At 40.5% G+C, this 11,001-nt stretch overlaps 1 long non-coding RNA gene across 1 annotated transcript; it reads left to right on the forward strand.

Moving 5' to 3' along the window:
* Nucleotides 1-4,679: 4,679 nt before the first annotated feature.
* LOC119734896 lies at nt 4,680-7,226 on the forward strand. The gene is made up of 3 exons (XR_005272128.1): nt 4,680-5,072; nt 6,448-6,613; nt 7,201-7,226. It is a non-coding gene; the product is annotated as an uncharacterized LOC119734896 (long non-coding RNA).
* The last annotated feature ends 3,775 nt before the right edge of the window (nt 7,227-11,001 follow it).

Genomic DNA, 11,001 nt, shown 5'->3' on the forward strand with positions numbered 1-11,001 from the left:
TTGTTTTTTTTGTTATTTTGCAGTTAGCTTTTCATTTGTTATAATCCTTTTTAGTACATTTTGACATTCCAGCGAACGGTGGTCCAAACAGAGAGGGGTGGTGGTGAGAAGCATGCAGGAACAGGCCGGGCGAAGAATCGAACCGGGTCGACTCCTCAAAGCGTGACCTGGGGACTCCGTGTTCTGTACCAACAGAGCAATCATTTGCAAAATGATTGCGAGAAGGAGTTAAGAATGTCTCTCACGAGAAAATGACTTAAGGAAGTCCGCACTCGTTCCTAGGCTAACTTATCAAAAGTGCAAAGGGTAGCACTCCAAGATATTCTCGCATCGAGGTCTTCTTCGCTTCTTTATTTAGAGCCAACTTTTGTATTAAAATTACCAACTACAAAAACGTTAAAAAGTGAGATTACATTACATGTACTATTAGTGAGATTACGTGTTTTATACCGAGAACATTATTCTTAAGTCAGAAACAAGAATCAGGGCAGGAACTGGTTTGTATACACGTGCATGCTCGAGTCAGGAGATTGGTCGTGTGGGGGGCAATTAAAGGGCACGATTGTTCATAATTCTCAACCGCAACCGGTCATAAGAACACACTAACTTAACTGAATGGGATGCGTGAAAAAACCTTAAACCAGTGGTCATCTCGAAATATTAAATGACCAAAAAAATGTAAAGGAATTCAAAACAAATTCTAGAACGAATGGGACTTACACGCACGTATTCTGTACACAGAGAAAATAAAAGTTTCACATTCGCAACTAAACTGACTGCGCATGATCACTTGGACATGCTCTCAATGATTTATCCAAAAAAATACAGTGTGCGTGTGGGTACTGACCTTACTCAAGGTTACCTAGAGGTACAATTACAAGACACTCAACAAAGAGTGTCAAAAGAGACTAAAATTCGGAATGAATTGCTCGTAATTAAACGTTCAAGCCTATTTTCTTTAAATCATATTAAATGTATTTTTTTCGACGGTTCACGCCAATTTTCAAAGGGGTTGTGACAAATGTTATGGTAAATAATCGTTCGCAATTTCAATCCAATGTGATATGTTGTTCCTGAGTTATCGTCTCAACAAAGAGTGTCAAAAGAGAGTAAAATTCGGAGTGAAGTTTTCTTAATTAAATGAAACGCTTTAAGAGGGCGCCCTACACAACCACAGTCAGCACGCGGCCACAATCTGCCCATTAAACAAAAATACAACACTCTAAGTTTGTTGAGACGATAACTCAAGAACAACATATTGCATTGGATTTAAATTGCGAACGATTATTTTTAATAACATTTGTCACAACCCGTTTGAAAATTGACGTGAACCGTTTAAGAATACATTTAATATGATTTAAAGAAAATATGCCCGCGTTTAATTTAATTAAGAAAACTTCACTCCGAATTTTACTCTCTTTTGACACTCTTCGTTGAGACGATATCTCAAGAACAAAATTTTGCATTGGTTTGATATTGCAAATGGTTATTTACCATAACATTTGACACAACCCGTTTGAAAATTGGCGTAAACTGTAAAAGAATACATTTAATATGATTTAAAGAAAATAGGACTAAAGCGGTTAAATCACGAAAACTTCATGCCGAATTTGAGTCTCTTTTGACACACTTTGGGGAGAGATATAACTCAAGAACACCATCTCACATTGGATTGAAATTGCGAACGATTATTAACCGTAACATTTGTCACAACCCGTTTGAAAATTGACGTGAACCGTGGAAGAATACATTTAATATGATTTAAAGAAAATAGGCCTAAGCATTTATAAATAATTTAATTAAGAAAACTTTACTCCGAATTTTACTCTCTTTTGACACTCTTTCTTGAGACGATAACTCAAGAACAAAATATTGCATTGGTTTGAAATTGCGAACGGTTATTAACCATAACATTTTGTCACAACCCGTTTGAAAATCATGTTGGCGTGAACTGTGGAAGAATACATTTAATATGATTTAAAGGAAATAGGCCTAAGCGGTTAAATCACGAAAACTTCATTCCGAATTTGAGTCTCTTTTGACACACTTTGTGGAGACGATAACTCAAAAACAACATATCACATTGGATTGAAATTGCGAACGATTATTTACCATAACATTTGTCACAACCCGTTTGAAAATTGACGTGAACCGTGGAAGAATACATTTAATATGATTCAAAGAAAAAATAGGCCTAAGCGTTTAATTTAATTAAACTTTACTCCGAATTTTACCCTCTTTTGACACTCTTTCTTGAGACGATAACTCAAGAACAAAATATTGCATTGGTTTGAAATTGCAGACAGTTATTAACCATAACATTTGTCACAACCCGTTTGAAAATTGGTGTGAACTGTAAAGAATACATTTAATATGATTTAAAGAAAATAGGCCTAAAGCAGTTAAATCACGAAAACTTCATTCCGAATTTGAGTCTCCTTTGACACACTTTGTGGAGACGAAAACTCAAAAACAACATATCACATTGGATTGAAATTAAGTTTCCTATTTCATTTCGAATATACATTATCGTTATTATCGAACTATTAAGGGTGAAATACGACGCCCAGAAAATGTCCAACTTCAAATGCGAATAACTCGAAACAGGGTTTTTGTTTATTCGTTGGTATGTCAGCTCTTTGAAGATTTGAAACTACTCAATAAACTCGTGCCGTTTTAATTATATCAATACATTATGCAGAATTGCATGTAGTCAACAGGGGCACTATTGAACGGAGTCGAAGCATGCAAACATGCAGACATACAAATGTGAGTTCAATCAATCAACATTTATTTCCATAATGCCAAAAAGAAAACAAGACCGAAAAAATGTAACAAATAAATTAATAAGTAATATAATTAAAGTAATATTATTCTAAATATTCATGGAAATATCTAAGCAAGAAAGGACCATAAAAAAGGCAATTATGGGGGCATCTTCCGAAGCCGGGGGCTTATATGGCGATGCCTTGACAAAACAAAACCGAAATGACAACTTGACAAATACAGAGACATACAAACAATCGGACAAACGCAAATATAATTCGCATGGGATTAAAACATACTGGATATAATTATAAAAGTTTGTGTATAATATGAGAAATAAGCAAATAAATTCCCCCTTCATCAATTCGTCAGAAATAGAACTGGTGACAAATGGTCAGAATCTTTTGGATTGGGAACCAGACTACCATATTATGCACATATACAAACATGACTGTGTAGTAATTCACTAATGCTCGAGTGATATACAAATATTGAGTGGCTCAGCGTGGAATGGGAGGAATATTATCGCAAGGTTAAATCTGGACTTTTCCATTTCACGAGGCGAAGCCGAGTGTACTGGGAAAGTCAAGATTTTACCGAGCGATAATATTCCTCCCATTTCACAATTTAAAGCCACTCACATGATATTTGTTTTATATAACCGACATATAGATCCTTGTCATTTGATATATTTGAACTTTTATTTCAATACAACACTGGAGGAAAATGTATTTCTCTCTTCCAAACCACCCCTTTACGAAAATGTTTGAACCCAACGCTCAGGCGCGGTTCTAGAACCAATATTTGGGGGGGGGGGGGGGGGGGGGGGGGGGGCTAGCACGGTGGATCCAGAATTTTTTTCAGGGAGGCGTGCTGAAATGTTGACCGGTTATTTTTTCCAGACACTTAGGCCTCCGAAAATCAATAGGGGGGGGGGAGCTCATGCCATATTTTCAATGGGGAGCGCCAATAAAATCCTAAAATCATTCACACTATAGCAAGGGCGAAACGGAATTTATTTTGGGGGGGCTAGACAAAATTTTTGGGGGGCTACAGCCCCCCCTAGCCCCCCGTAGAACCGCGCCTGCCAACGCTGTAGCGCTGGCTCTTTGGAACAATACGCGCTACGCGCAACGCTGAACGCGCCCACCAGCATGCATTTGCACACAAATACCGCGTCATGATCCTAACTGTTGAATAGTATTTCCCATTCCCCATGGGCGGATAGTACTTTTTGAGCCGCGGCATGAATGGGAGCAATAACGAATGACACGTGATGTGAGCTCCACCAATCAAATGACAAGGATCTGTATGTCGGTTATATAATACGCACTAATGCATGTTTTCTACGCCCCTATGCTCGTATGCGCTAGTGCTAGTGAGGAAAACGCAGATATGGCATGTTGTAATTTTTTGACCCTCTTTTGGGGGTACCAAAATTGTTTTTTTTTTTTCAAAACGTAACCATTTTTGTTTTTGTTTTTATGTGACGTCGCAATTAAAGCAGGCACTGAGTACACCACCATCTTTTCCTCTTAAAACGTTGGTTAAACTGGTCAGAAATTTCCTCCGAATCGCACCACAGAGCATCTAGAATCCAAAAGTTTTTCGGGGCTCTTAAGGGCCCCGAACCCCACGCCGTAATTTTTTTAGTCACTTTTTGGGGGACCAAATGTTTTTTGCCCCCCCCCCCCCCCCCTAAAAAATAAATTGTGTTTTGGATCCGCTCTTGGGGAAACGCAGGTACATGTTTTCTACACAGCTTGGTTTATGCGTTTATGTCTTTGGTGGTTTGTGCCATTGATCTCAGACTGTGTACAATGGTTTGGTCTGTGTTTGGAGATCAAATGGGTTTGGTCATGGGTTTGGTGCATGCAGTCAATGAAACGTGTTGGCGCCCTCAATATTGAGGGCGCCAAACACAGTTTAATTGCCAAACACGCAGCTGTCTCGGCGCGGTGTGGATAGTTTGTGTACTTTTCTGCGTTTGTGATTATGGGTCTTTGGTTGAGACCCTCCCACTCCAGTTTCATGCTCTTATTTCATTATCGTATTTCTAATATTCATAGGACTGCAGACATGGTGTAAACCTCTGTCTCTCCGTTCCTTTGGACTATTGAGGAGTCTTTGGATGAACTCGCGTTTACCTCTGGCATGTCTAGCTTGCAAACCTTCACCATGTTCACGTGGGCTTGATGATCATCTTCTGTTGTTGTTGGATGAGCCTTAGCAATGTCATCGCCGATCGCATCATTTCGCATGTCATGACGGCGGTGCAGTGGGGGAAGTCAACCAACTTTCCCAAGGTAGAAGAATTGCCTTGATGTCAGTGTTTGCCTTACTGGAAAAAAATGTTGCATCCTGAGCTGAGCTGACGACACTTCTGCGATTGTGTGTGTGTATGTGTGTTAGGGTGTTCTCGTGTAGTAAAGTTTTCGAGTGTGAAATTGAAGTTTCAAAATGCTCTTATTTTAACCAGAATTAATTTCCTGGGCTGAAATTTGGACTAAATATCCCTTTTCTAAAACTCTTCCATTTGCGACAGATCAACCTACCTTGGAAATTCCTAGTTTTTGAGTAAAATCCATATATCTATTTCGTGAAATTCTTGTGGAGACGTATACAATCTTTTGTTTCCTATTGTGTTCATGTCTCCGTACGGTAGTAAATTCCAGCACAAAGAAATGTCTCCACAGGAATACAAATTCCAGAATGGGTGAGTTTGCGTGTGTATAAAGTAAAGGCAGTGGATATTTTGCTGGAGACGGCAAACCTTCAGTAAACGTTAGTTTGCCGGATATGCACTGAACATGTGCAGTTACTGTTTTTTTGTACTTAAACATTTTCCGCTGACAAATTTTAGTCTGGCTCCATGCCAATATTATCGTTGTATTTTTGTATTAACAAGATGGGAATCAGACCATTTTTTAATTTCGGACTTTATTTCCCTTTAAAAAAAAATCCTCCAGAGCCACAAATCTGAAAAAGAAAAAGTAATACTCGGCAATAAAATGTTTGATACATATTAAAATAATAAAAGAAAAATATTCTTATTTATTTGGGGATGGGAAAAAAAACCCTTAAAATTGTTGCGGGGTTCAGGATTCGAACTCGGGACATCCCACTCACTAGAGCCATTGCTTAACTACTGCACCAACTGTGCTACACAACTTTGGTGGGAATTTAATAACATGTTATAATTCAGCCCTATCTTAAAGAGTACAGCGCCCACTGTTGATATGGATTGCCGCCGGCAAACCTTAAGTAAACGTTAGTTTGCCGGCGTTACCTCCGGCAAAATATCCACTACCTAAAGTAAAAGTCTATGGACACGAATGAGAGTCAAAAAAAAAATGCTGAGTTATTTTCCTAACACAATTGGGAATGTTAATTCTCAGCATGCTCAGTGCATGCATGCAGTCCCAGATTTATGTTGTTAGTATCAGTATCATCATCTTATCATCATCATGTATAGTAGTGTAGGGCCCCTGTTTTGTTTTGATCAAATTAGAATCAATTTTTTTTTTTATTTCTAAAAAATGATGTCAACCTAAAGCAGACTTCTCTCAATGACACCTTTTTGAATGTTGGAAATTTTTAAACACTAGTATTAGAGAGAACTGCACAAAGACAGAAAATGTCTCATTTTCCTATGATTACTGTTATTTTTTGCTCAAACAGCTGATAAAAATCCACCAGTCTAAGTAAGTTCTCTTGGTTGGGGAGTCATTTGGGTGGTAACGAAGCAGTGGACAAGGCAATCAATCGAGCACACCATTGAGACATGGATCAACCTTTACTGATTGACGGAGCTGTGGTGACTAAGATTGACACCATTGATGATAAAGTAAGTAGCAAGTTTGAGTCCTGTATGGGTTTGACCTTGGTTCGATTCCTCTTTTGTTCCAAGGTGTAGCCTTAGTTATCCTTGAATGAATTGAAAAGTTTTTGGTTCAGATCCTACTGCTTGTTTGGTTTGATTCCTTTTTAATTCAAGTTGTAATCTCAGTTATCCTAGTAGGAATTGAGAAGTCCTTGGTTCATCAACTTCATGCCTAGTCCGAAAATTGGGGAGTCTATGTATGGGGCATTCATCCAACATGAGACAGAATTGCGCACAGGCCGTGAGGCAAAAAAAGAAAAATAGTGGGTCTCTGGTCAGACCAAAGTTCTGGACTTGATGTAGTGATGCGTTTAAAAAAATATTCTTGTCTGTACCATCCAAGCTTGGGAAAAAATAGCAAAGTGGTACTGCTTTGTTTGTTTGAGTTCTCAATACGGTGTTACATCATTTGCCTTGGTGCCCTTGTGCTACAGAAATTTTAAAGAAAAAAGAAATTAACTCAACAGATCAAAATTGACGCACGACAATTTTTTTAGGGCTGAATGGACAATAATACAAGTGGGGGACTTTTGTTTTCTTTTTATTTTCAGATTGAGTGATATTAATAACCTTTGATATTCACTACTTATGTTTTAAGGAAATTGTATAAAAAATATGAAGTATAAGGTCTAAGGTAAGGCTGAAATGATACATCGATATATATCGGTGCATCGCAATACATTCGTTCACGATACGATATATCGGTACGAATGTTTGATATCGATATTATTAATAATAATATAATAAAAAACAGCGACAGCACACTGAAACAAAATTGCAAGCAACTGCGATGCATGAGAAGCACGAAATGTAAAAATAATAGTGCGAAGAGTTGAAGTCTCACCTTTCCGAGCGCACGCACGTGAAAAGTTCATGCGGACTCTCCTGCGGCTTATACGCAGGGCGGCTTATAGGCCGAGCCTTGAAGAATAAAAATAAGATTCACATGTGTATTTAATGTACTGGTACAAGAAGAGATGTGTTGCTGAAATGAATTATCAATTAATAAAGTTATTAACAAACCGAAACCAAAACCGAGCGGTAAAAAGTACGGTGAAAGCTGTCTTAGACGCTTGCGACCAGCCGTACGTGATACCATGGAGGATTCCTCCATCGTGAGACTAGTGCAGCTGCTACCATGGAGCATGCTTAATTCCCCAGCGGACCACACCATTTGTGGTTATGAAGGGGTGGTGTTTTTTCTTGGGAACAATAATCACCAATATTTCCGCTGATTAAAAAAAGAAAAATGACGACTAATACTTGTTATGGTGTTCGAAATATTTCTTTATTAAATAATGAGTTGTTCAACGTCACAATATATATTTTGTTCTTGAAATGTATTCAAGAAACGATGTAAAACTAAAAAAGGGGACTGAATCACCCCTTGCAAAATTAATGGATTCGCCCATGAAAATGTCAGCAGCGCATCGTTTCCTACGGCGCTACAGAACAAGATCTTTGGTTTTGATTTTTTTAAGTTTTATATTGAAATACCTTTATTGACATTTAGTTAAAATGACAAAAAGAAATAAAATACAATGTACAGTACTCGGTAGGTTGTTAAAACATTAAAATACAAAAATTACACAGTGGGAGGGTGACATCACAAATCAAACAAGCAACCTAGGACTCAGGCGTAAAAACAAGGGGATAAAACCTTGAGGAGGCCTGGCAAGGCAACAAAAATACACCAATTGGAGGGAAAATCATGAAAAGGGGAAGGGGTGGGAAGAGCAAAGGAGGGGAGAATGGGAGGGTAGGGATAGGGGTATGGGTGGGGGGAGGGGGCTGGCTGGAGGAATGGGTGGGGGAAGGGAAGGGTGGGTGGGGAGGTGGGGAAGGATTTGGGTATGGGGGAGAGTTTACAGTGAAATAAAATCAAAACTGCACAAAAAATCCTACTGTAATGGGTTGTAAAAGAAAACACAATTATCTTTTAAAATAGGCAGAACTGTACATCGAAAGACTTACTGGATAAAATTCAATAAGAGAAAAGGAAAAAAATGTCTTACATGATCTAAAAATGGTAAAAAATATGGAGAAACAATGATAAGATGGTCGGAGGGGGGAAACCAACCCAGGCACATGTTTAGCGAGCATCAAGGAAATACATAAAAATGGGCACATGAATTGCAAATGGTTATAGCATTGTAAATGCAGATATACGAGATAAAAATACATATGAATTGGCACATGAAATGCTAATGGTTATAGCATTCAAATAGGGATAAAAATATACAGTTATTCATACACACGTTTATCATGGTGGTAATAGATAAAGGGCTTGTCATCCTCAACTCTACGATTGGAGAAAACAGTGTATGAAGCATTAACCACAGTTCTCACTATGTCAGTTAGGAGGGACTTGATCGTCCGCTTTGATGTTCCCGGCATGAGGATGGACATTGCTGCCATGAGGTCATGCGGATGATAGTGACCCAAAGCACCCACCTCAAGTGTCACTAAATCAACGTCTTCGAAGTGTTCGGAGAGGTCGGCCACTAGTCCCAGGTATTTGGTGGACTTGCGAATTTTAGCATTTTCCAGGTTGGTGGTGCTGTTATTTGGGATTGTCAGTTCGCCGACAATGCCTCGAGATTCCCCACATTGTAGGAAAATGTCAGGGCGTAAGTTGGTGGTGCAGACGGATGCAGGGATGGTGCTTTGCTCCGTGAGCATGCCTGGGAGGTCAACCCTCAGGAGGAGTTCCTGCTCGCTCTTCTCGGTGTTTATGGCTAAGTGTCTGGCGATGCATTTCAGCACACAGTCGTGTCTCCAGGTGTAATGACCTAGGGTGAGGGCTTTTTGGCATGCGCTGAGGATGTGAGCTAGGGTACATCTTGGCTGATGACATAGCCCACACCTAGTGTCGTGTTGAACTTTCCATCTTGCAAGATTAACTGGTGAGGGAAGAGTGTCACAGCCTGCTCTAATGAGGAATGCGAGTTGGCCGCTAGGGAGGGAATAGCGGACGCATTTCCATGCCTCCGACTCATCCTCCAGGACGATGATATCGAGCAGTTTGGATTGCACTTGAAGGTCTTGGAGTTGACTCTCCCACTGGTCATCGTGGTCAGTGCGGACATGTTGTTTGATCCACCGGGAGGGAGGATGAGGGTTGGTTGCCGGGTCACTGCTTACCAAATCTCTGACTTTGTCGACGGCAGAGCGAAAGATTTTGGGCACAGCGCCTACCCATTCATCTGAGGTGGTGCGGCTATAAAGCGAGTCTGTTAAGTTTTGGGTTATCATGGGATCTCCTCCATTCTTGAAAATGGAAAGACTCAGGTTGATTTTGCATTTTTGTTCCAGTTGTGGAAGGTACGGAAGGTTGAGAGTTTTGGTGTGGAACATCGCTGCCAGGGTTGTACACTTGACCAATTTCAACCATTTTTTGAGTGTTTGTGTGACCTTGCGCTGGAGGACTTTCAGCTGATTGGTGGACATGGATCCCACGGCTAGTGCGAATCGGATGGCAGGGCAGAGATAATTGGCGTAAATCCAAGTCTTATACTCCGGTTTCACTGGTCATTGGTTGATGTTTTCCATGGCTGTCAGCACTGTTTCTCGAATGTTGGCTGCTGATGAACGTTTCGTCTCGCTGTTAGTTGCTCCTATTACAGCACCCAGGAATTTGGTGGGGTTGTCACAGACACTTGTTATTTTCTGCCCACTGATGGTAACTGAGGCAGATCTGACAGGTTTGGGACCGGATTTGCGCAGGTGTGTGCATTTATCCGGGCGGATTTCCAGACCGACGGACTGGAAAGACTCATTCAGAGTAGTCAATATATCCTGATGAGGAGTCTGTTGCCGGGTGATCAAGGTTAGATCGTCCACGTAGGCGAGAGCGATGATTGGATCCGACTTGGCGAATTTCACTTTTCCCATTTGGTTGTGAACCGCTGGGAGTTTCCTTGTCGGTGGAGTTTCAGAAGGGGCGCGCAAAATTTTGTCTCTTTTCCACGCGAGGTGCCATGGCACGTCATGGAGATTCACCGTTTCAGTTGAACCGTCGGTATAGCGGATGATTGATGATCCGTCGTTCACATGTGTTTTGACCTGACAGTGGTACCAACCCGCTGCATCCTCACACTCAGAGTCTGTAGGCTGATCATCCCACTTGACGTAGAGGGAGGCACCCTCAGGTGGTAGGGCGGTGGAGTTGGGTATCGGCAAGGTGAGGGAAACTCCTTCATGTTGATGGCGTTTCAGCATGCTGATTATTGGGTTAAACGCTAGGGTGAAGATCAGTGGTGACAGCGTGTCGCCTTGAAAAATTCCTCTGCAGATGGGGAATTGGTCGGTACTCCAGTTGCGGGTTTTAATGTATCCCTGCAGTTCGCTGT

Source organism: Patiria miniata, unplaced genomic scaffold (assembly GCF_015706575.1).
Source record: "Patiria miniata isolate m_02_andy unplaced genomic scaffold, ASM1570657v1 HiC_scaffold_28, whole genome shotgun sequence".
Taxonomy (NCBI): Eukaryota; Metazoa; Echinodermata; class Asteroidea; order Valvatida; family Asterinidae; genus Patiria; species Patiria miniata.